This window comes from Calonectris borealis, chromosome 5, assembly GCF_964195595.1.
Source record: "Calonectris borealis chromosome 5, bCalBor7.hap1.2, whole genome shotgun sequence".
Taxonomy (NCBI): domain Eukaryota; kingdom Metazoa; phylum Chordata; class Aves; order Procellariiformes; family Procellariidae; genus Calonectris; species Calonectris borealis.
The window spans coordinates 10281332-10307412 of NC_134316.1; the positions used below are offsets into that span (position 1 = coordinate 10281332).

The 26081-nt window shown below is 42.4% G+C and overlaps 1 protein-coding gene across 3 annotated transcripts in view; it reads left to right on the forward strand.

Moving 5' to 3' along the window:
• Positions 1–26081, forward strand: part of AHNAK2 (AHNAK nucleoprotein 2) — a 76870-nt gene that overhangs the window by 22164 nt on the left and 28625 nt on the right. The gene's annotated exons all lie outside the window — the stretch shown is intronic.

The following is a 26081-nucleotide window of genomic DNA, read 5'->3' on the forward strand; positions in this document are numbered from 1 at the left end:
GTCCTTCGATACAGAAAAGGGACATTCTGATTATAAAGACATAAAGTTCTGGGATGCTGTACTTGATAAGTGAAACCTGAAGGTGCTGTGCGTTAAGCGATACCGCTGGGGACAAGTATGGCCAGAACTTCAGCCAAGGTGCATCCCACCTGGCGTAAAGCTTTGTCTCTTTTTTGTGTATAGGAAGAAGTGAGATCAGGGATGGACGAATGTGTTCAGCCTGCTAACAAGTTTCTGATCCCCATTTAATGCAGGGGTTTCAAGCTTGTGCACTAAGCCTCCCAAAGCTTTCAGAAGGATGTTGGTTCTCTGTCCTATACACACCCCTCCATTCAGGAATCTCTATTCCAGATCACGCACGTTGTTTTTCTTGCTTCCTCTGTCTCTCTACTTAACCCATCGTACGATCTCAAAGATAGCGAAACTCTCGTTTGTAGTACAAAGAGCCAGTCCCAGTTGTTGCAATGAAATGCAAGGTGCAAATTGCACTTTACTTACAGTGAAGTTGGTTTCTGATGAATATGAGCTTTCTGTTATTTGTTTTCCCCATAGATATGTTTGGATTTTTATAGTATCTGTGCTTCTACAAGAGGCATTCTATTTGTGTGGATATTGTCTCTCAATACATACCGTTTGCAATATATATATATCATAATATACTGACTTGGCACGAGGATCTCTCTATGTTAGTGGTATTTGAGACTAAGATTAACCTCGAAGCATTTAAAAAACGGGTCCATAACCTTGTCAGTAGAAGTGGGATCCTGCATGTGTTCACTGCGAGGCTGCTGAGGCTAGTTCACAAAGTGCTAGGAGATATGCTGGGTAAAATTATTCTATCCACCTGTCTAGGTTCTTTGCCCTATCCATGTACCTTAAATGTTTCTGAACACATGAATACAGATGATCAGAAGTAGGATTTGTATCTGTAGCCACCTGTAGAGAGAACGAAAAGTACATGTTCTTAAAGCTTTGATAGAAAAAAAACTTTACTTGCATGAGAGAAAACACCAAAAGGCTACCCCTTTACAATAAAAATAACTATTCTTTATAATTTATGAAACAAGAAGCATCAAAAGTTGGAAGGTGACTCATAAGAGATACAGTACTTGGCTTACGATCACCTGTTGCATGCACGAGGCAAAACTTCTAAGTATTGCCTTGCTATATCTCTTACTCTAGTAAAGAAAAACTATAAGGAATTTTGCAGATCCAAGCAAATTAGGGTAAAAGCGGCTTATGGCAGCCAATTTACTTCCAAAAGCTATCCTAACCTAGGTCAAAAATCCAGCATGAAAAAATTTCATATGTTTAACAGCACAGGAAAACATATAACATCTCAGAATTTATTGGGTTTTATTAGCTATGTTTAAAAATGATAAGTGTGACTGGAACTTTTAATTGCAGTAACTCTATAACAATGGAGTTAACAATAACGCTTCAGCAATAAACTGAAAACTATAAATCTGCACCAGGCGCTCTGCGGTGCTGACATGTTCCATGATGGCTATAGCTTTTCTGTGGAAGCATGTAGATTTGTTAGCTAAAATTGCATTTTACTATCTTTGGTGTGGCACTCTTGTAAAGTAAACTCTACTATTAGATTACGAGGCTTGTGTAAATCTCCGACTGAAGTCGGTTTAACTCTAGTCAGTGCTCGTAAGCAATCCATCGAGGATGGCTGCCTTCCAACCTCCTCTACAGCGGGTGTTAACGTCTTTTCAGTCTGACGGGGAAGCGGTAACTTCTAGCACTGATTCGCCGGGGGTTTGGAGATGGCACATATTTTCTGCTTTTAATTGTCTTGGACGCTTAATCTGTATTCACAACTATGAGGTCAACGTGCCTCTATTCACTTTTGGCTGTACTTGAAGCTCATCACTGAAACAAAATCCAACAGTCTGTAATACACGGTCAGGGGAATAGCTATGATTTGAGTTAACCTCCTCTTGACTTCAGTGGGTTCAGTGCCCCGTGCTCGGAGGCACCCTGCTCTGGGAAGCCGCGCCAGGAACTGCACAGGCACTTTACTTAACGTGGTCATTGGGAGTGGGGGGAGTAGGACGTACAGCATCGGGACCTTACTGAAGTGTCACGTCTTGTATGAAGCCACAGGAATGTGTATTTCCTTGGTTTGAACCTCTAAAGATGCATAGAGCTTTGGGTTGGTTTTTTTTCCCCTTGACTTTTCTACTAGGGCAAAGAAGTCAGTTCATTCTGTGCAAGCGTAAAATACTGAGGGATTTAAGTAAGATTTTTTCCAGGATTCCTCACATCAGGAGACCTAAATAATCAGAATATAAGGCAGTGTATTTGAAAGGTGTGAAAATTACTGGCTTATATTCTGAGTAAATATTTGAGTAAATAGATTCAATTTATTTTTTACATCTAGCTATTTTTGCGTATTGCAACATTTTGCATATTGCATATGGAATGCGTATTGCATTCCATAAAGTCCCTCGCATCAGGGAGCAGCAAAATATGCACTGGAAAAATTAGGGCCTCCACCTCTGGAAAAACATCTCACTGTGTTTCTGGGCTCCATGTTGCAGGTTCAGTCCAAACCAGTAAGGTTGCGAAAGGCCTCAACATTAGCCCTGCTCTGAGCGAGGAGGGGACCTGGCAGGACCTGCACAGGCAGACTAAGCAAGGGCGAGCTTTTGCTTTCAGGCAGTTTGCCATGTCCCTGAGCCTAGTGCGCTAAAAAACTGTCTTCCTGACATCGTCATCTAACAACGACTGCCTTTCCTGCTTCCCGTAGCTGTAACTTCCAATCTGCCCAGCAGGCTTTTCCCTCCAAAGCCAAGTGGTGGAGCAGCGCCGAGCGAGGTAGGGGATTCAACTCCTGACGGAGCTAAGATTAAACCCTACCAAGACTAGGTTGCCATCTCTCCACATGCGGCAGAAATCAAGACAACACTCTTGTGGCAAGAAAGATCCTTTGGATCACCCGCAGCTGTGCCTAGCCCGGTGCGGGAGGATTACAGCTGCACCTAGGGAAATTTGCTAAATAAACAACGTTTGTTCATCTCACTCCGGATTTTAAAATCAAGGCTGGAATTCATTATTTTATGTTGGAAAACAAAACGTCAGGCTAGAAGAAGACCTTTCACATACTAAATACTTCCTACCAACATGTTTACTTCCTGAAAGGAGGCTGTAGGTAGCCAAATATGTGGAAGTAACCGCTGACTTATTGCAGAGAATGGGTATACAGTATTCTGTCAGAGAAGGGGAACCCATGGGTTCACCATCCAAATCTGACCAAACGTGTAGTCCAGAGTGACTGGAACAAGTCAAAATATGTTAAGGTTACTATAGCATGTAAGTAATAAATAAGCCAAGGTTACTGATAGGGGACCCATCTGCTCCCATGGCAGCTCTGCAGGGAGCGAGTCCCAGGCCACAGTAACAGCCCAAATCCCAGTGAAATTCCACGGAGCAGGAATGTGAGTGCCTGAATAACAGCAGGCACGGAGCGCACTTCATCTGCCCAATAAAGATAGCAGTGTCTTCAGAGGGCAAAGTTATCTGTTTTTCAAAAACACAAACAAGGAGATAAGGTTTATATGATTTCCAAGCTTGCTGATAAATGCTTGAGACTCCAAAGATGTAGTAACTGCTCTTCGCTGTTGGACAAATGTTATTTTTCTCTGTAGTTAAGAGAACAAACACCACTTGATTTTGATAGCGGTGGGCTGTGCCTGACATCCGCAGAGTCAGGGGAGCAGCTGTTATCCATGCAGCCATCTGATTTTAAATACCTTTCTACCTGCCCACTGACCTCTCAGCTCTTCCCCCTCGAAGAGCAGTATGTTTGCGGCCTCACTCAACCAGCACTGAAAAGCAAAGGTTTCAAGCTGCACGTATTTCTTCCCCTTTCTACAAGTCCTAGCTAAATAGTCTAATAAACTACTATAGATATAAAATCTTCCTTGCAGTGAGTCCTGGAAGCTCACACGTTTTATTAGTCCAACCATCCCTATTTTTCCTAAGTATGCCATACTTTGTACTAGCCCTAGAAAGCTAATGTCATCCAGCTTTCCACAGTCACCTCTTCATTTACTTGCTGTGTGGTTTGCCCCAGCACCCAGCCCTTTGACTGTCAGCCAGGCACAATGCTCTATTTTTCCCTCAAAATAAGTAGATGCAGGAACTTTTCCTTGCCTCATGCCATTCTCATTTTAATCCAAAGATCCAGCCTTAGCAGAAATCCTTGGAGGAGTGACTTCCAAAATGGAAATTTTAGCATGAAGAAGAAACTCAAAGGACATGCATGCAGGAGCAAAAATTAGAGTTTGGTAGCGAATGGGATAATAAATTTTCTACACAGCAAGAACTGCTTTAACTGATGATTGCATTATATTCCAAAGGGGAAAAATGTCTAAGTGGGATTAGGCATCGTTACTTTGAAAAAGAGTTAGAAATCAGCTTTTGGTGAACCTCAAAGGGGTTAGCAACTCTCCCTCAGATCAGATAAGCATCCGAAAGGTTGGGTTTTTTGTTTGAAATGCATGTGGGTGTCTTGGAAGGTATATGAGCCGAAGGTCTCTGAAACTATCATGAGAAAGCTAGTGGTTTCGACTGCTGATATTTCCTGGTGTGAGCTGAGCTTTCCCTATTCCTGCTTCTAAAATCAGCCGAAAGCAAATAATTTACAAGAACACAAAAATGTCATTAAGCATTCCCCAAATATTTTCATATATGTCAGAGTTGATCTGATTTATGTTTTAGTGAAAGGTTGCATTGATTTTTATATGAACTGTCCTCACGCTCCTTAAGGTTGACTTTTTCACATAATGGGCTTGATTATGAGAGAAAATTATTTGCACAACAAATAGCTCAGACAACTCAGTGCCTAATTAAAGTAACCAGTTAGTCAGAGCCCATTTTGGAAGCAAACTGGGCATTTTCACATGAGAATGACTACATGCGGCTCTTGTACTCACGGTGATGGATGGCTACAATGGCAAATGATGTGCACAGTTGTGATGCTAACTTATTAATCAGGCTTCCTATGAACAGCCAGTGCTGGAGTGGTCGTGAAGGGTAGTATGTTCTTGGGCTCTGCTCTCCCTCCCTTCTTTTGGGGCATGTGTTGGACTAGAAAATTATTGACTGTGTAAGTGGTGTAAAACAGACTTTTGAAAGGTATTTCACACACAGGTATTTATAAGGGGACGTTCCAGTGATTTGCAGAGCTGGATGGAGGCAGGACCCCCACAGAACTGTTATGAAAGGAATACATTTAGTAATGGCACTGTGATCTTTTACATCTCTATTTGGATTATATGTCCACAGTGGATTTAACAACTGCTTCAGTCAGTCTAAGAGGAATCTGTGAATGAAATGGTTTGGATAGAGATAGCAGGAAAAATAATATTTTTCTTTTTAAAATTATCCTTCCTCAGAGATTAAAAAGAAGCTTTTAAATAACTGTACTGGGTTATGCCAGGAAAGCTCATCACAGAGATTAGGGCATTAATTACATAATTATAATGTATACATTGCATGCTTCACCAACCAAATATATAAACCTTATTTATTCTAAATAAACCTTAAAGCCCAGAGAATAAGCCTAGCACTTGCAGATAAGCTCAAGAATGAATGTAATCTCTCCCGAATATACCAGCTTGTTTCTTAGAAAGAAAACAGGGTGCTCAGTGCATGTGACAACAAATCATCCCTCGGTCTCATGGTGAGGAGATCACAGCAGCTGTCAGGAGTCTCCGAGGAGCCCAAGCAAACTGTCCACAGCACATTTGCCTAGGAGCTCTGCCCCGTGCTTCCCCCTCCTTCTCTCCCTTTCTCCCTTTTTCTGCTTCGCTACTGTGGATAAACAGTCCCAGCCCTGCAGAACCGCTCACATCCCGACCATGTGGCCAGCCCTAGTCCATGGGGCTCATGCCAGAAACCTGGAACATCGTTCCTCTGCTGCTGCTGCTGAGCACAGCAGGACTGGGAGCCTGGGCGGGTAGGTGGACGCCTGGGGTATGTCTGTTCAGAGGCCAGCCTGCTCAGAGAGTATTGGAAAATACAGTGTCCCAGAGTGGCAGGATCTCAGTGGCTGTAGGCAGGGGGAATTTGGTAGCACAAATGCTCTTTGGAGGGCAGCAGTGTTTCGTCTCTTCAGGGCCAGCACCCATAGCTACTGTGTCAGCGGCATTTACTGTACATCCAGTCAGTGCCTGGCAAGCTGACGTCCCCGTCAACCTACAGGCTCTGGAGGACGTTGCCGTACAAATGCAGAAATGTCTTTCTTGATTTAAAAAATGATGCAATCCCTCTCTTTCAGCGTAGGACCATGGCTTGCCCAGGAGACAACTGCACCGCGCAGCAGTAGGGAAGGCTGTGGTGGGCAGATGGCAGAGCAGATGGGTTGATGGTTGAGCCGGTGAGGTGTTTGCATGCAGGCAAATGGCGCTCATCCTGGCAGCGCGGTGCTGGCAGGGGCGTTCAGGGCACTCATCACTGGAGAGGCACAAGGTGTTCTCAAACAGAGGGGTTGAAGTAGCTGAGTCGGATTAACTTGTTGGATGTGGACCATAGCTGATGGCAAGGCTTGGGTAGGAAAACCTTTGGAAAAAAACTGATTTCCTATCTTCAGTTTCTAGAGTTTTCTTCCGAAGAAAAGTTTAAATTCATACAGCATCCATGAAGGAAGCTTATCACAGGCTCACCTTGAAGTCCTTTGCAGGCTGGTATCTCTGGGGTCAGCCTGCCCAGCAGAGGCAGGGTTGAGAGAAGATACCCTGGCAAAAAGACAGGTTTGGGAGCAGAGGAGCCCACAGCAGACCCCACCGCCAGTGCCTCAGCGAGACTGCCTGAAGGTGCCTGCAAACCCTGGTGATGCAGTGATGGAGTCAAAGACGACCCCGGAGCACGGACAGAAGCAAATGGCAGGGAAAGAAAACCAGTGATTTTGGATTATTTCTCAAGGGCACTGAGAGAGCAGCCAGCAGGGCCACACACACATGTCCAGCCACACAGTGAAAACCAGCGTGGGTGAGACAACCCCACGCAGCAAAATCCCTTCCTCACCCCTGTGGGCAACCACAGCCTGTCCAGCCCAGGGGAAACACCTCGCAGACGTTGCATCAGACCCAGGCGCCGCGGAGCTGTATTGGCACATAAGCAGCGAGACGCACAGGAGTCCTCGCAGCGGGCAGGGCGTTTGGGGTGTTTCTGGTGACCGCTGCCCCCACCATTCTCAGCTGTGTTTTATTAATTTATTTGCACTCCTTTGTGTTTGGGGCTCGTTGCTGGTTCACGATCAGTCTCAGCCCTGCTTTGAAAAATGAGGATTGGAGTCAGCAGATCTCCACCCTGCCATGTGATAGGGAAGCAGCGCTTTTGCAATGCTCTCCCAAGTTGTGACATGCATCAAAAAACAGTCTTCTGACAGCAGTCCTCTGTGTGGGGGACCGCAGGTAAATTCAGGTGCTGCACGAACACCTCTCCGCTATCACACTGTTATTTCATGGCCTGGGCTGACAAAAGTCAGGCCCCTGAGCAGCACACACAGACCCAGCCCATGAACCTGGGCCTGGGGATTTCATTTGCACCAGAGCAAAGGGAGGGCAAACAAGGTATAAAAAGCCATGAAAATGAGCATTTTCTCCTTCCCACAAACCCTTCTCTTTTAAATGCTCAGTAAGGGACAGAGAGGGAGGGAAAACCATCATCCACTCATCCAAAACAGGAGCTGGCTGTCACACCAGCACAAACAGACCACGCTAACTCCTCCACTAACTCTGTTCTTGTGAGACAGAGATGGACTGCGATAAGGTTTTGGCTCTGGGACACACTTGGAACTACGTACGAGGCCAGCCAGAGCCTGCACGCTCAGGGGAAGGGAGCTGGGACTTGCTAAGTTGGCACTGATGAATCGCAGCGAGGAGCAGCGTCCTTAACCTGGCTGCAATAGCTCTGAGGAGAAGGAGTGAGAGCTTCCTGCTTTGCAGAGACTTTGCAGAAGGCAATGTCTCTGGGATGAAGGCAGACTCAAATCTGTCAAATTTACTGTTGTTGCACAAAAATGGCACAAGCCAGCCATGTTTGTCAAGACTTATTCTTGTCGTTTGTTGCTGCTGCATTCTGATGGCAGGTTAAGGTCCCCACCGTGTTAGGTGATACATAGCCACCTACCCGGACGTGCCTCAGAGGACCTACAAGCTTTGTGTCAAGCAAGTTGAGCAAAACAGAGGTGGCAGTAATGAGGAAAGAGTGGAAACAGTTTTACAGAGAAAGAAGGCAGACTCTTTTTTAGTCTGTGTTTTGGTTTGTTTCATTGTCTAGAAGATCTCCAAAATTCTCAGTCATAATAAATCCCCGCTGGCTGGAGCAAAGCTGTGGATGTAGTTATCCAGCATGTGGGTTCATGCAAAGTGCTCGTGGTGGAGGCACATAGTATGACTGAGCATGAGCACTGTGATCTTGCTACGTGTGGGATCTCCTGCTGCTGTCCTGCGGAGGGGCAGAGACCTCTGCTTGGAGACCTGAATGCAAAATCTTGCGTACATTTGTTTTCTAGTCAAGAAAAATGAGGGAGTTCTGCAAAGAGGAGTTAAGTATTTTAGGCAACCTGCAGCTGCTAAAGTTTTTGTTCCCACTGTCATGCCCCTTGGGTGTTCGGGGGAGAGAAGGATACAACGTGCAATGCTGCATTTCTTTTTAACTTCTGTCCAGCTCTTCCAAAGTACCCTTCAGTAGCTGGAGCAACACGTTTGCAGTGGAGTTATAGCAACACCTATAGCTCCCAGCTGGATTTTTTTGATGACAGGCAGGAAAAATGGAGTGGCACTCGCCTGAAGGGTGAAAAAAACCACAAGGAAGAGAGTTCAAACACTCAGAATCCTGGACTCACCTTGGGCTGACAGCGGTAAGGATATTTTGTTGACAGGACATGACGTATTCCCATGGAAATGAGATGTACATCGCTTTTGGAAAATGCATGGAAATGGCCCTCCACACAGACACCATAGATAGCTTAATGAGCAAATCTTAAATATTTGGACATTTTCTTCACAAAATAAATTAATGGAAAATTAATGCTAATTAGACATCAGTCTTTAAGCAAAGCTGAGTAGGTTTAATGCAAGAACCATCCTGAGAGACCTTCCTACCTTTCAACACAGTAAAAATGTATAGAGGCTTGTTTTAAATCTATACTTACAAAAATCATGATGCAGTATTTTAATTTTTTGAATAGTGGTAGATTGGTCTATTCACTGGCTGAGTTGCAACAATAGTATTTTTGTAATTCTTTGCAAAGTCATGAAATTTATACATACAATGCATATCTATATAAAAGTAATGTGTGCTTAGATGAGTTTGCACTGATTGATAGGCTAGTTGGCAAAGAAATCGCTTTTAGTGGTCCATTAGGGCTGGATTCAATAGAAATGTTGGCTGACTTGACTGCAAGCCTTGGAAACCATCGGAGTATTCAAAGCTTAGGCAGTCAGATGCCTGCTTTAATTTCTATTGACAAAGGAAAAGGAGGGATGAGTAAATGTAAAACATTTCCTTCCAGCATTGAGCTAAGAGAGGCAGCATGGTGCAGGGAGGAGGTGGAATCCAGGACATCTGGGTCGTATTTATTGCTGGCTCTGCTGCCAACTTGCTTTGTGACTTTGAGCAAGTCATTTTTTTGCTTTGCTTCCTTACTTTCTGTGAAGCGGGGAGGGCTCGCCTGCTTTCACATGGTGCTCTAGGCAGGTGCAGGGACTTCCTTGGTGACCATGACCAAATGCCGCAGCTGCCAAACTGGCATAGTCATATGTGCCAGGCAATGCTGTCCGGGTGATTGATACGGCAGAGGGTGCAAGAGGGGTAGCTATGCCCTTTGAGAGCCCGAAGAGAAAGATGCTCATTAGGTAGCACTGTGCCTGCATAAATACGTATCCATAAGTAACCAGTGCCTTCTGCTACTACAGATCAGAAAGCTATTCAGAGCAGGAGCTGGGTTGGCAACACCTTTCACCTATACTTATGATCTCTTATCTAATTTTCTGCACCACTCACAGGGAAGAGCAGTTGCTTTTGGGATAAGTCACAGGGAAAGAGGTAGCTATTTTGAAGGGGTCTCCGTATGGTTCTTCCAGTACCCAAAGCTGTTTTCAGGCTCTCAGTGTGGAGGAAAGAAGCCTGGCATCTTTTTTTTTTTTTTTTCTTTTCTGTAAGATGCATTTTCTGCCAAATGTGAAGAACTGAAAAAGCATGTGAAAGCAGAGAGGCATATATGGCCTTCTGCATGTCACCAGCAATTGCTCTGTAGTCCAGAAGTGATATTCAGGCTATAGCTGGAAAACTTCTGCCTACATCTTATTTGCCTTTGTTTTTCACTTTATACAACACTGATGTCTTAATGCTACGTGCTGTATACATCAATTGAATTCATGGCTAATCTACAAAATGCTTGCATTTTTTTCAAAAAGTAGTTACTCTTACAAGGATGCAGGCATGATTACTGTGTGCAATGCTGTGTGCTCGGCTGGATTTTACAAGGTGGAATCAAAGCTGATCTCAGCCCATATCACAGTCTGAATTACAAGATGAATGTGATGTAGCATGCCATATATCAGTTTCATTGAGGCCCATGGATGTCCTGCTTGAGTAGGCACAGAATGAAATCTCAGTACTTCAAAATTTGATCCTGTGGCACTAAATGACCAGCAGGTATCATCTGAGTCCTACAGACTTTTGTATGCTTCCATTTATGGCACTGTCCTGTTTATCCTACTGATGAGTCAAGATGTCTTTCATGAACACCTCCTTGGAAATACCTGGAACATTACAGCTTGGTCAGACCTCGCTCTCCCCAAAGCTGTACACGATCTTAAAACTCTCTGCTGAGTGTTGGGAGAGATGATGGAAGAACTTGCCATGAATTGTGATAATCATATGTCTTTATGCGCAGTAAAAATCTGTGAATAAAGATGCAATATGTAGTCTAGAGCAGAGTAATTAATATCGATAGAAAACATAGATCTTTTCTGTGTCTATACACGATACAGCAATACTCCCTTCTATTTTTTTTACCCATGAAGGAAAGATGTTATTAAGAATAACAGGGCAACACTAATATAAATTTTGCCTGACATAACGTAGCTTTGTTGTAAGCTATCCTAGCTCAGGAATCACTTTAACTGTATTGATTTTCCCTCCTCTGCAGGGTACATAGTGTATTCTTCTTCCCACAGTAGCGTATTTGGCAACCTGAATCAGACAAGTGAACTGGGGTGCAAGACACCTGGGTTCAGCCTCTGATTTGGTAGGTGGTGCAGTCACATCGCCTCTCTGTCTCTGCCTCCCAGTCTGCCTCTGTCCATCCTCCTCTCCCTTTGGCTCTCCCCATTAGTTCGACAGAAAGCTCTTTGGGGCCGGCATTGTTCTTCATTGTGTATTTGTACAGCGTAATGAGGTGTCAGTCTTGGGACAGGCTCTTGGAAACTACCGAAGTATAAATTGTAGTAGAAATTAATTAAGTGAATACCAGTGTCCTGGGTGTCAAGGCAAAGTGTGAAAATGATCTTGAGTAAAGTGGTCTGAACGTTTTAAAGTGTGATCCAAAGCTTCTCCAGATTTCAGAGGCTTAAATCCGTCCCTTAACAGGCAGCCAGGACTTCCTGCAATGTACTCTAGTCCTGCACAGACAACTTTGCGACGTGAAATAAAAGCTGTAGTTGAATCGTTGTGGGTTAAAGCTGGTTATTCCCACAGTTCCCATTTCCTAACGTTTTCCACTCATGATGTTCTTCACTTTTAATGTTCATAGTAACTCATGCCAAAAAAGGTGTTTCCTGTCATGTTCTCCTCACATTGTGTATTGTGGTTGGTTTTTTTTTTTTTTAATTCCATATTTTCAATCCCCAGAGAGCTAAGGTTAGTCATAAACATGCTTTTGGCGATCAGATTCATGTGTGGTTTGCTATAGCAACAAACAAAAGCATTAGTCAGAAACTGGCATGAAGCTATAAACACATATTTTTTTGTGATATTACCCAGAGTGATCTTAATTTGTGTGGTACTCTGTTGCCACACAACTGCATCCTAGTTAGACTATTATGCTTGTTGAATAGGAACTTCATAGAAAACCCAAAGAATATGCTGCAGAGAAATAAGCAAGTCTGTTAACTGATGTTGTCATCTGAAGATCACAAGCCAAATTCTGCTATTGCACTGGTATAAATCCAGCAGAACTCCTTCAGAATATGCATTTAGATCAGAGGACAAAATCTGAATCTGTATCTATTGAATAAGAGGAAAATTACCATCAGGCAAATAAACACTCGCTTTGCCTTTGCTGTTTTCACCTCCATAATTTTACTGCAGCAAAATGATTAGAGGTAAGCATTATCAGATTGCGGTAGGTGGTTTAAGTTCACTGCCAACACACTTGGAAAACATTATCTGCAGCATGGCAGGGAGAGCGAGGCTTAGTTAAAGATAGTCTCTCTCCAGATGTACCTATGCAGCACTGGGAAAGTGCAGTTCGCGCAGAGCACCGTGTCTTCCCAGCCGGTCTGGGGACAGGGAGGAGTGGCTCGTGTGGCCAGTACTGGGGCTTGTGCAGCATTCACTGGAATCCCACAGCTAGAGACAGCTACTAGTGCCTGAGCCAGCCAGTTTAAAGGTTGCCCTGAAGGTTCTACAGAAGTGGTGATTTTTGCCTAGGCAGAGTAGGCACATTCCTGTTAATGCTTTATTCCAACCATTTATCTTCTCTTCGCTGCACCTTTTCAGGAACATGATCCCTCCTCTTTTTTGACAGCTGCATTTAATAAGAAACACATGCATGAAAAATGTGTTTTCCAGTATCCTTGAGCTGGCACTGCTCAGCAAGGAGAGCTTAAACTTCCCTAGAAATTGTTCAGATACATTTTCAGATCCCTCTCTTCAGATATATAGCTGTGAAGTGTTTGTGACCTTCCCTGCTGCAGAGGTGTGCAGAGTAACGTATAAGTAATGTCCACATGTGTCCAAGCGATAAGAGTAATAAAACCCTCAGAGCCTTCTTGTACCTACCATTCCAGAAGTTTTTAACCAGGCCAGTGGTTCCAGCTGCAGAGGATAATCCCACAGCAACATGTAGCTTCCACATGCATGCAGAGGCCCTTGAAGAATGAGCCTTCGAAGTCCAGGGATCAAGAACAAGATATAGCACCAAGCATTGGCCAAGCTGTGTTCCAAAAACAAAGAGCTCTTTTCCCTAACCGAATCCATAAGCAGAAGAACATGCCCTAGGAGATCTTACATTTTAGCCTTGGCCCTGTTCACTGCGCTTTGCTTAGCGTTGTTGGTTCTGGGTCCTATGCACTTGAGACCTGGCCCTGGTGTCTTTTCAAAACCTTTTGAGGTAATCTTACCATGGTAGATTTACTTGGTTTGGAAGCGTAAAAACTGTTTTTCAGTTAGCAGCTCCTGAAGTAGGACTTACCCTGGGCTATACGTAGGTTGTCTTTGCCCGTTTCCCATCTGTGCCCAGTTGCATCAAGCCCTGCATTGAAAGATGTCAAACACTTGATTTCTCTGAAAACAGGAGAGCTCTGGCTGTTTGTCTTCTTCAAAGATCAGCCCAGTGCTTTTCTGTTTCCTTTGCTCCCTTTTGGTCAAACGGGGACAGACCTTTCCCATAACAGTGTTCAAAGCGTGATTAAGTAGCGTTCAAAGTATTTGCAATGAACTAAAAAAAAATTCTGCTCTCAGTGTAGTTGCAGAATGCTGTCAAAACTGACCCCAACAGCACTATATAAAGCAAATATTTCAGTCATTGCTAAAATGTTATTAACATCTCAGTTCATGGAGGACTTTGGGACTGCAGTATTTAAAAATGTCACAGTAAGATGGTGACGGAGCTTTTTGTTTGTTGATGGTAAAGTGAAAATTATTCCACCTTGTAAACAGTAGACAGGATAATTTCACAGTAGCAATTGTTCTCCTTTTCTGGCTTCATTGACTGTAAACTGTGTGTGGTGATGGGGCAAGAAACGCAAAGACACCTTCCTTAGGAGAGAGCAATAGTCTCTCTGCTACACATGATGAACTGCAGCTCACAGACAGAAAGCAGAGTCCTCACTGGGGCCGTTGGATGAGGCAGGGCGCAAGAGAGCATGAGTAGAAAAACACCATTGGTTTTAAAATACTCTTTGCAAGGATGTGCAGAAAAACATACAGATGGAGTGAGGGGCATCTCCAGGCGCCTCCCATTCTATTCTCTTGCACTCAAACTCTCCACAGCTCCGCAAATCAAGGTGGTTGTTGCCATTCTGCGAAGTGGGGACAAGCCTTGTCCTCCTGCTGCACAGATGTAAATGACTCTGCAGAAGCCACCTGAGAGAAGAATCAGATCCACCGATTTACAGTAGATCTCAGAGGCTGCAACTGAAGCCTTGGGGTCTTCCTTTTCCTTATACAGGCTTTGTATTGGTACAAGGCTGTTGATTTCAGTAGAACCCTTGATCTAGCTAAAGGGCAAAATGTAATTTACTCTCCCTTATTAGTCTGAATCTAGCACAGCTGTTTATAGAGAAAAACATTATCATGTGCCTTCAAAAAGAATGCATTCTGTTTTAACTGAGTTAAAAAATATTTAACCTGTGTGTGAATAGACCATTATGATAAAGAAACAGTTACTCATTTCCAGAAGATATCATTATTTTCTTGTTACAGAGAGGCTCTGAATGTTTGGAACTGTTATGAATCAGCCTTAGGGTTGATAATCAAATCCAAGAAATAGTCCTCTCGGTGCTTTCAAACAGCTCCACCCATCTCAATCCATTCACCAATTACCACATGGACGAACTGCAGTGTAGTTAGCTTCTCGCTATTTGAGTCTTTAATCAAAAAGGAATCCAGAACTGCAGTAATGAGTCTTTTAAAAAATGGTCTCTCCCTATCATTTATACTAGCCTCTGTGAAACATAAAACTGAAATCTATTTCCTTAACTAAACTGTGTTTGCCGTTAATCTATTAGACAAGCACACTGGTTTGTTATTTTTGAGTTCCTCAGTACTGGCTACACAGCACGGAGGGGGAAAATGAGCATTTAAAAACCACACACAAAGATTCAAATAATTTTTTTGAAAAAATACAATGCAAAGAAAGTTTGTCATCTTCAGTTTTTCCTTCTATAACTTCACATGCACTTAAAATACCAATGTTTTTCAGTCTCACATATCTGACTATGTCTAAATTCAAACAATAAAGATTAAGTTCACAAATTTAATTTGTAAAAGACGACAGTTATCAAACAGCAAGTTTAGCAAATGTGGGGCAAGGTATACATCTGCTAGGGAAAGACTTTCCAAAAAAAGGTGAAAACCAGTGAACTGAAATAAGGAGACAACATTTTTGAAAACAGTTTGGTAGGTCACCTGTTGAATTCTTTTGAAATCTGATCTTTTTTGAACCGAAAACTAAGTTTATAGTCCATTTATTCAGATTTTAATTGCATTGATATGAACAAAACTATACTAATTAATTTATTAATTTGACTCAATGGATTAATTTATCTGTAAATGAGCCTTTAAGCTGTTGTAAAACCACAGTCTGCATCCAGAAATTCTCTCTGATTTTTAAAGGGACTCTCCTATTCCACATAAAAACAAGAGAAAGTGAGCTGTGCCAAATACTATTTTGTTACCATCACTGTTTATTGACAGAAAAGATTTTTATCTTAACAAAGTGAGGGAACTGCTAACTTTATCTTTGATGTAAAATATTTTCCCATAATAATTTTCTGTCACCTTTATCCCATATCTCTTGTATTACATATACAATAAGGAATTTAAAAGCTTAAAAGATATTTTCTTCTATGATGATTTACATCCAAACAAGTTGCCCAGGGAACTTTCTCTCAAACTAAAAACCTGCTTCCAAGGGCAGATATTTATATAAAAACCCGCATAAAAGGTTGTGGAAAAGCTACAAGGTTTTTGCTGCATTCCTGTTTTGAGAGGGACTATGCTCAGCATACTAGAGGGACATGCAAAGTAACATCACTCCATTAATACTGCTACATCTGGGCACTTAATTCTGCACTGAATTTTATCAGTGGAGTAAAGAGAAATTAATAATCTTCCTAGATGATAAGGATCTTTAATGTGAAAAAAAAACCATTTATGTATGTGTATATATATGTTTTTAGTTATATAAAAATACAAAATGTTTTACTGTGCATTGATTTTGATAAGGATGTTTTTTAAGCAGTGGTTTTGAAGAGCAGTTTGGGCTGAAAAATCTGTTTCTAATTCGGAGCGGTAAATGCCATTTATATAAGGCCCGCTTTGGGCTTTTTGCATAATGTTAGTAGATCCTCTATTCTTATTCTTATCTTAAGAGCTATTCTTAGGGGACAAATGTGCTCTCTACCAAAAGTAGCAAGAATTAGCATCCTCCTTTAAAGTGTCAGAAAGAGGACAAAGAGTAGTCAACTTACCCTGCTACCTCTCCGGGTCAGTACTGGGCTACCTTAAGAAACAGCTTGGTGTTACGGCCACTGCTTCTCAAGCAGTACTTACTCTGCGGCCAGAGAAACTGAGTCTCCAGGGCTGCCAATCAAGCCTACACAGACAGAACGATCATTTGTAATAAATGTATTCGTTTGATTCATTTCTAAATCTGAGCAGGGCTGTGCTTTGGCAGCGGAACCGGCAATCTGCTCTGGGAGAAGCCTGGATTCTTGGGGGGCTGAATCATCGAGGAGAAGGAATGTGGGAAAGTTAATTTGCGTGAGCTTTATGAGCCTTATCTGCAATAGGCACCCACCTGCCTCCGCTTCTAGGCAAGTCATGATAAAAGCTGAGTTCACAGCTATATCTAACAGGGAGGACAGCAGGAATCAACTGACCCTCGCTCAGAGAGGAAGGCAGCTTTGCACTTTCAAAGACTAGTTTGTTATATAGGTGAAGGGGTTTCTTTCGAGTGAACAAAGCTGCAACATGCCTAATCACTATATTGGATAACCAAATAACTGCAGAGTAGTTCCCACTAGGGTTTCTGAAGCTGGTAAGCTGGTAATCAAGTGAGAGCACTTCACTTGCAACGTGCCCCTGAAGACCTTCTTAAAATCCAGACCATCCAGGTGGACAATGACACCCTGGGAGATTTTAGCTGGGTATCCGTGAACTATTTACAGCGCTGGTAGAGACTCAGTTGCAAGTAAAAGCAGTACACCGCAAGAGATAAAATTGTTGAGAGCCCCAGGAGATAAAACTGTTGAGGATCACAGTGGATTAGACCAGTCTTTATTGCTTTATTTGGCTATGAATCTCTAACCCACTTTTGCCCTCTCCAAAAGCAATTTTAGTTCAGGAGCAAGGACATACATAACTATTGCTAAAAAGTAACACCCTTCTCTTACTGACTATGTGAAAATAAAGGCCCTGCAGTCCTGGAAAAAGATCATAGTTGATAATGTCACACCATCATCACAATAATTATACACCAGAACACCGTGGGAATTCATGCAGGAAGTAAAACACACATTGGAAACCCATTCCGATGTAAACCTGAGAGAGGAAAATTCCTGCCTAAGACAAGCAAACACACAGACGCAGGACAGGACATTACACCGACCCTCCAGGCAATCGTTGGGCTAAAACTACAGAGATGATGCAGGACTTGTACTTCTGAGACAGAACCATTGGGTAGGGGGAAACAGGACTGAACCTCTGGTCATCTGGTGGGTGCCATGAGCATTTCTCCAGCCGCCTTTTTCACCTTGCTACTTGCAGCTGTATTTTAGCTAGTGAGAGGAGGGATGGATGAGGAGAGACAAATTCAGGTATCAACCACTGCCACTTGCTTTTGCTGTCTCTTTTGGACATCATTCTAATCACATTTTCACAACAAACTTTGGTTGAGAGCTTATTTTCGAACACTGTGTTACTCCTATGGAACGTTATTCTTTTTTAGCAACAGGTGAAATATCGGACTAATAAAATATTTTAGTAAATATTTTATTCTTGTACTAGAAGAGTTGTGTGGATCTGGCCAAATTACATTTCCTATGTAGCCAAGTAACCAAAAAATGTTGATAGCTGGATGAAACTCATTAACCCAGGGTCTGGGAAATTTCAATTTGACAATTGCAAAAAAAAAAAAAAGTCCCCTGTGCTTTTCATGTTTAAATATGACTCAAGCTGAGAAAGTCTGTGCAGAGCCCCACCAGATCGATTTATTCTCATGCTCTGAAATGTCCTATGGATTCTATTAAGTTTATCTTTACCATCAGAGGAAAGACAGGCGACTGTAAAAATAAAGAGCTCCTTTCTGATCCGTCTCATTAAAGGTTTTGCTCCTATCGTGAAGTGTGAGCAGGCATGCTTTTAATAGTTTTAAATCTGTGGGCAGAGCTTATCAATAAACACACACTCACGGGAAAGCCATTCACTCTCCTTTTCATCTGGGGGCTGTTATTTTCTCTTTTTATGGTAGTGTTTATATCTGTTCTTAGTTGCCAGTGCTCTTCCACATCTTCCCTGATATTCATCAACCTGTAGAAAATGCTCTATAAAATCCTCAGTATGGTCTGTAAGAAACCTTAATTCCCTAGACACTTCTCTACTTGAATGTACTTTGCAGAGCAGAGTACCGTTCCTTTTGGTAAAAGTAGGAGCTAACTTCACGAACAGGTCTCCAGCCGGGCGAGGAGACTGATGATTGTAACTTACATGTATTTTCTGTTTTCAGAAGGTTTTGAGATGAGATGATTTGAAGGCTTTTAATGAAGTACTCTAACTGCCGACAAGGGCGGCTTAACATACCAAAGCATTGAATCAAAACATCTTGTTCATGCCTTGAATGGAAGGAAAGTATTCACACGTTGGTTATTTGGGAGTAGCTGCTCCTTTAGCTCCGCTGTGCGACAAGACCCTGCTTTCGGCTCCGAAGTCTGAGCCACATTCATCACAGTACAAGCATGCAGCTCAGTGACAGAGTGCAGCCAGGGCGCGTTACCAAACCAAATGCAAAACAAAGGCAGGAGTATAGCTAAAACACAGGCCTAGCTGGTTCTGATAGCATCCTGCAGATAATAAGGCCTGTTAAACCCCCTTAGCAGCAAAATCTTTATCTTCATTCCACAGACTAGTCCTTTGTCTTCATCCCACAGAAACAGTTAGGGAGACCAGAATTTCAGGGCTTGGTGGGGAGGGTCCTACTCCCAGCACAGGGCAGAGGGGAAACTCTAAAGGGGAGGTGCTATTCCTCAGTTTATCACTTTTTCTGAGGTAGAACGGCTGCTTTTTCTGCTGTGGCAATCGTTCATTTCAGAGCTGACAAGCTGGTTCGTCTGGGTGGAACTACTGGGTGCCCCCGCTGTCTCGCTGGCAGCGGTTCAAGTGAAGTAACATCACATTCCTGCCATGGAGGGCTGGGAGAGGCAGCGCTCTCCGTGACATTGCGCCTGCATCTCCCCAGTGCCATGCATCCTGCCCGGATAGAGTGACAGCAACGGCATTCCTGCTGCAGTCCTGCCGTGCCCCAGAGCCCTGCCCAGCAGTTGTTGTAACTCAGTCTGTGGGATCTTGCAGGACAATGGAATGAATCCAGGTCTCTGGAATGTGCTAGAAAATCTCTGTAGAAGATGAACCTCTTGATTTTTCACTAATGGTTTTCCCCAGCATAGTTGGAGCTGCTTACTGGGACTGCCATGGGCCTGCTGGAGCTCATGGTCAAGCCTACACAGACTGTGCAAGGGTCTGTGCCATGATCTGTGCTGTAAACCTTGTGGCAGCTTCCTCAAGGAACACAGTGCGTGCATAAACGAGTTTATTTGCAGACACATTCTGATTCTTATCTTTGCCAAGTGATGCTTGCAGGATTGTTTTCCTCCGGCATTGCTTGACTTGGAAGGACATGACTCCTCCACCAAACTGCCCAGGAAAATTTGGGTGGTGGGGGTGATTGCTCTGAACTGCCACAGCCAAGCCCCTCACACTGAGAAGCCCTGCTACACTCGTGTGTTCCTAGTTGTTCTTGTTCATGTTCTTTCCACTTAACCTTGGCATCTACACTTAAGGAAATTCACAGCGGAACCCAAGGTATGGTATTAGAGCAGATGCTCTTTGCTGTGTAGCCTCCAGACAGCAGTTCTGGACAACAAATCCGCCATGGTTTGTTTCTTTTTAACAATAGACCTCGAAGCATTACAGTATCGCTAGGCTTTTAGTCCTCTTTAATGTAGCATTAGGTCACCACTTCCATTGGTGACTCGAGCTGAGGAAAAAAACTCTAGGGGAAACAAAGAGAAATAGTCAAATATTTCAGGCCACTGCTATACTGAGTAATTATTTTTGTGCTTGTAGATATCATTTGCACAACATTTTTAGCGCAAGGACTGGCAAATTCTGTCTCATCAATCCAATTGATGCACTTAGCAGAACACAAAGATCTGCTTGGGGATTCAGAGATCTTTAGCAGAGCTGATTTTGGAAAGTGGTGAAAATAGTTCTTTTAAGTGCCAAAAATTTATGTTCATATCCAGAAAATGGAAGCTGAGATGGAAGGTGGTCCTTTTGCTGTCATTGTAACTTTGTCTGTGAGGGCTTTTATAAAAATCTGATTTAGGCCATTTTTCAGTCATGGGAGCTCTAAGAAAACCAAACCAAGAATGCAATAGCTTATATGCTTGATGGCACTGCCTAGCTGAAGTGACATTTTAATTAGCTGGTTGATCTACATTTATTCATCAGTTTCCAGTCTTCTGGGATATCCTGGCAAACCCAAAGAATTCATTGCAAGGTGCATTAATTTAATAACTTATCAAAGTAATGGAGACAGTAGATTGGGATGGGTATAAAAAAGAAGCAGACATGGACACTGAAGCACTGAGGTTGCCAAAGAAAAAGTAAAATGTTTGAATTGCTGCCTTTTTGCGCATAACCCTGAAGTGAAAAATTTCTCTTTAGTAAGCTGAAGTCAGGTGAACTTACCTATCTGAAAAAGTGCTCTCGAGCGGCCAAGTTGAATGCCAAGCATGTGCATAGTGTTCCTGTTATCAAGTGCTTTCCTGAACTGGACCTATGATTTTAAATATTCTAACTATTCTAAATATTCCCTATTGCAAATATAAGAAGTGAATCAGAAGGGGCTGCAGGGCTTCGCAGCAAGCACTGCTCAGGCGGCTGTGAGAGCTCTGAGGGAAGAAAAGGAATCCCAGTAATTGTGATACCTGCAAGAGAGGGAGAACAAACTGGGGGGAAAAAAGTCAGGCATTGTGAGAAAGGGGTTTAATGTAAGAAATAGGAGGAATTCTGGAGCAGTGCATTAGGAGTGGCTAGCCATGCATGCATGAGAAGTAACAGGCCCATGACAGGGTGCCTGAGGGCACAGGGACAGACAGATCATCAGGGACAGGGACCGATGTCTGCAGGAAGAGAGGTCTGATACAGGAGCCAGCTGAAGCTGTCCGTGACAGCAGCAATGCACAACCTTATTTACAATGAGACATAAGCACATGAGGGAGCATTGTGAAAACTGCTGACCTACATGTATGAATTCTTTGCTGGGTCAAACACAGTGCCAACAATGACAAGGATATTAAATTATTATTGTTGTTGTTTGTCTTGCAGTTATTCACTCCTCCTTCTCCTTATTAGTAATACAAATCAGGTTATGTGCCCAGAGCGTGCTTCACATTGTCAGAAAAGACCTGAGCAAAAGATGTCCCAGCCTTGCCCACGTGTTAAGGCACGAGTCTTCTAACTTCAGTGGATTCAAAGCTCTTCATTTCCACAATACTGCACAAACAGGACTCTCTGTTTCTTATCATAGCTAAGAAATGGTAACTAGAAAACACCAAAATCCTAGTAAAGAAAAGGCACAGGTTGTGACCTTCATATATTAACAACTAATATTTGATGAGTGAGCAAAGCATACAAGTTTTCACCTGCGGACAGATGTTTACCACAGATCAGGTTTCTGTTAAGAGAAACTAGTTGTTGAAGTGAGGTTAGATACTTCATGCCAGGCACTACGTGGCAAGAAGGAACCTCTTGTCCTGGTGAGGATGTTACCTGAGAATGAGCAATATTTAACCTGCATCTTTGTAAAAAATATGTGCATTGCAACCATTGCTACTCTTGTCAGTTTTGACTGATCTACATTAAAATCCCAGGGAAAACAACACAACGGTAACATTTTAGTTCTCTCCAACAAAAAACAGAACAAAATTAAATAAAAGAAAACAAAACAAAGCCACTTTTAGCAGGAAAGATAATGCCTAAGGAGTTGTAGAAGAAAAAGTTATATGCTTAAAGATAAGAGCAGATTATTTAAATTCACTTAGATTCACATGCAAAGATAACTTTAGTATAAAATCTTAAAAGGCAGAAAGCACAAATCTAAGAATAACATGGAAAGGGATATCATTTGTAAACAAGGAAGCTAGGATGATCAGCAAAGGACATTATAGTTTCGTTTTTTAGCAACATCTCCAGTATTCTCATTTGCTGTTTTACTTAATTTTAAAGTATACAGATTTTGGTAATTTTGTATGCCAGTGTCCCAATTAGAGCTAGGTTTCTCTTCAGTTTATACAATACATTAAAGCACAATTGACTTGAATTCAATGACACTGTCATACTTTAAATTGATTATAATGTCTCAAATGTGGTTTTGGAGACCGTTACTCACCATATGTGAATACCAAAAAATAACCTGGTTTTACGTTTTTGTGGTTTTACCCAAAACAGTTTCCAGCTGGGTTGCTAGATTAAAGATAAAATAATTTTTTTTTAAATTGCATTTAAAAAAGCAAATACAATTTTCAGTCTTATGATATGAAAATGTTCCAGCCTATATAACTCCTACTGCCTACTTTCAAAAAAATTCCCTTGTTCTGAAGTCAGTTCAGTGGCTATTAGAAGTAGTCACTGATGTAAATTCCATCTTGTTTATGAAAACATTTTGAACAAAGCATTGATTGTCCAGAGTTTATAAAAAAAAGCTAAAACCTATAAAATGTTGGCATCACTACTATTTGGAGCATGAGAATGACATGCATATAAATCATAGTTTATTGGCACAGACTTTTATAGACAGAAAGAAGGCTTTGCTGAAAATGGGAGTCATCGATGTACTGTAATTCCCCTCTTTTATAGATTTGTTTTTAATGTATTCTGAATCGGGAAAAAATCTGAACCAAATTTTAGTCTGTAGTAGGAATCAGGGGCACAAGTCATCTTTTATGATATGGGTTACCTATAGTAGAGCGGAGAATTAATACACAAGTAGGCAGAGTTTGGGGAAATCAGGATGGATGCAAAGGCCTCAGTGTGAAGCTTTGGGAGAGGAGGTCATTTGTGTAGCTGATGTCCCGCCCTGCAATCTCAGCCACATCTGTATTAGCCCTGGGGACAGTAGTCTGTTGCTCCATTTTGTAGGAAAGGGTCATACTATCACCGTTTAGGAGAGGTAGCAGTTTACTGAAGGCTTTCACAGGAGGACTCTTTCTCTTCCTGCCCACCATGAGGTGGGTGAAAGAGGCCTTTTATGCAACAGATTTGCATTTTAACAGAAGGGGATTTTTTTCTGGTGACATTTTGGCAAACCTTGATCCACAGCCCCTCTAGCAAGGACAAGGAGAGCAATCACCTGCCAATACTCGGCCAAGCATGTGAAGCCACTCTTGTCCTCATACACCATTGCTTTGCTTGATCAACAGCTGGTGGAAAATAAGAAACTTCTCTCCTGGTCCAGGCCCAGATAAGATGTCATCCAGGCCAGGTCTACTTCACTACATCCACACTGAACAAGACTTGGCAGTGTCATTTGTTGTTTTAAAATGGCATCCCAATGGGAAATAAGTGTTCAGATCTCACTGCAGGAAGTGATCTAATTCTCTTGGATTTTATGAGTTCTTAGCAACAGGAAGATTTTGAAGGTGTTGATCACCCAATCACTTTCAGCATCCTTTGTTTAAAAAATCTAATTCTAGAAGTTTTACCTCTGTTAGAACCTGTAGGATGGCTGCAGTACCCTAGACTCTGAGTCATTTTCTCTGGATGGTGATAAATCCACTGCACAAACTATACAAGACCATTCCAGTCCTGAGAATGGAGCACCCCATACTTGCATTGACCAGTTCTAGATAACTAAAATGTCACTGAAGTTACACCAGAGTAAAACAAGAGAAACTGCAGTGAACCAGCCCAAGAATTCTCCCAGATAATTCTTTCGTTTTTCTTTTCCAGTAGCAAAATTATTGGCAGCCACCAGGGATCAATGCTGTAATTACCCTTGAAGTGCTGCACTGAAGAGCAAACGCTCTAGCAATCCAAGCAATATTCCATTAAGTCGTTCTAGTGGACTGCAGGGATCGTGGGTGTGATTCTCCCAAGTGAAAAATACAGCAATGCCACAAGATTAAGTCCTTACGATTTCTTGGAATTTTAGTAACAGCCATAAAATTCGCTATTGGCACCTGAATCTTCAGAAGTGCTAAGCAAATTAAGCAATCAAGCCTCAGTCCTGCAGCTCTTCTCGTCATATGATGCTTATTAAAATGCATGTGGTGAAGAGCTTCATGAATGGATTCTAGAATTTTCAAGCAGAAATGCCTAAAATCAGGTTCCTAAACCCACATCTAAATTTTTTAACAAGGTTATGCTCTTTTTCCAATTTTCTTGAGCTTTTGAAAATTGCAAATGCTAGAGCGTTTGAAAAAAAAAAATCAATCAAGCCAATTTATGCAGGTCTTTAATCAGAATTAGGGTCTGCATTAAGACCATTTTCTAGAATTGTCCATAGTAGGCATCAGGACTAGTCCTGTGAAGGCTAAAGGAGGTATGGTCTGGCAGCCCTGATGTGTTCTGAGTTGATCCTTGTTCTCTGGAGCTAAAATACCACAGGAGAGCTGATTAAGATGATGTACATATGGCTAATGAGGATGCCTTCTATTCTATCAAGTTTGGAAACTTGGCCCACAGACTGACATGGGATATTCCCACTGGAAGCACACTATTACCATTCATCTTAACAAAGTGATCCATCAGTGATGGTCCATCACTGATCATGTGGCACAAATGCCTGTACTAAATGATTTCATCTTCAAAAAAGTCGAGGGAAAAACAAATGTAGGAGACCAGAAAACTATAAAGAAGGGCTGGCAAACTCATAACCATTTCAAGAAGAGCTTGGCAACTTGTGTAAGTTAGAGTGATTGCATACATGCATAAGTCGTGCCATGCACACACAGCATGTAATATCCACATCCAGAAACGTTCTGTTCCAGCCCAAGGATTCTTCATTTAAAGTAGACAATGAATGAGCTGCACAGTTCTGCTTGTGGTTGTCTTCTCTAGTGTTTGAGCATATTTTTAAGCCAGAGGATCTGTTTAGGAGAGCCAAAGCTATGCATACTAATGGCAGTTGCAGAACTGGGTGTGAGAAAGCTAGACAGCCCGATGGCTTGAAAAAAATGGAGCGTGGAGACAGGAGAAAGACATAGTTATCAGGACAAGGACTTATGCATGTATTAGAATAGCCTGTGCATCAGGGAATGTGTAATTCAGCCACACTGACCTCTACTGGCTAAGCCCAGATGGCTGAAAACGATAATGTATTCATGCTGTTTTCATTCTTCGGTGCCCAATTTAAAGCATTCCAACAGAAACATACTTTCAAACAGCCCATCTCCTTCACCTCATCTCTCTCTGCCCTCAATACTTTTGAAAACCAAGAAAGCAGAGTCTTTATGACTATCAAAGCTTCATGATGTTTACTCTCCAGCTCTTGTCGTAAGACCTCTGTCAAAGGCAAGGAAGAGTTTTGAGATGGGGAATTTTATTGCCAGTTAATGAACTTTTAATTACTGATTCTGATATTTAAAAAAAAATAAAACCACTTCAGGAAAAACACCTCAGCTCCCCTCTGTACACCTCTCCTCCCCTCTTTCTGGTCTCCAATCCCCTTGCTGTGGGCTATACTCAGTCTCTTTGGGGAGGCGAGGGATGGCGCAGGAGATGGGGGTCAGCAGACGGTGGCTGCTTTTCTTTTTCCACTCCTTGTTTCATACTCGGTTGCCCCAGGGTGGGTTCCTTCACCAGCCACTGACCCATCAGAGTCGAGCCTC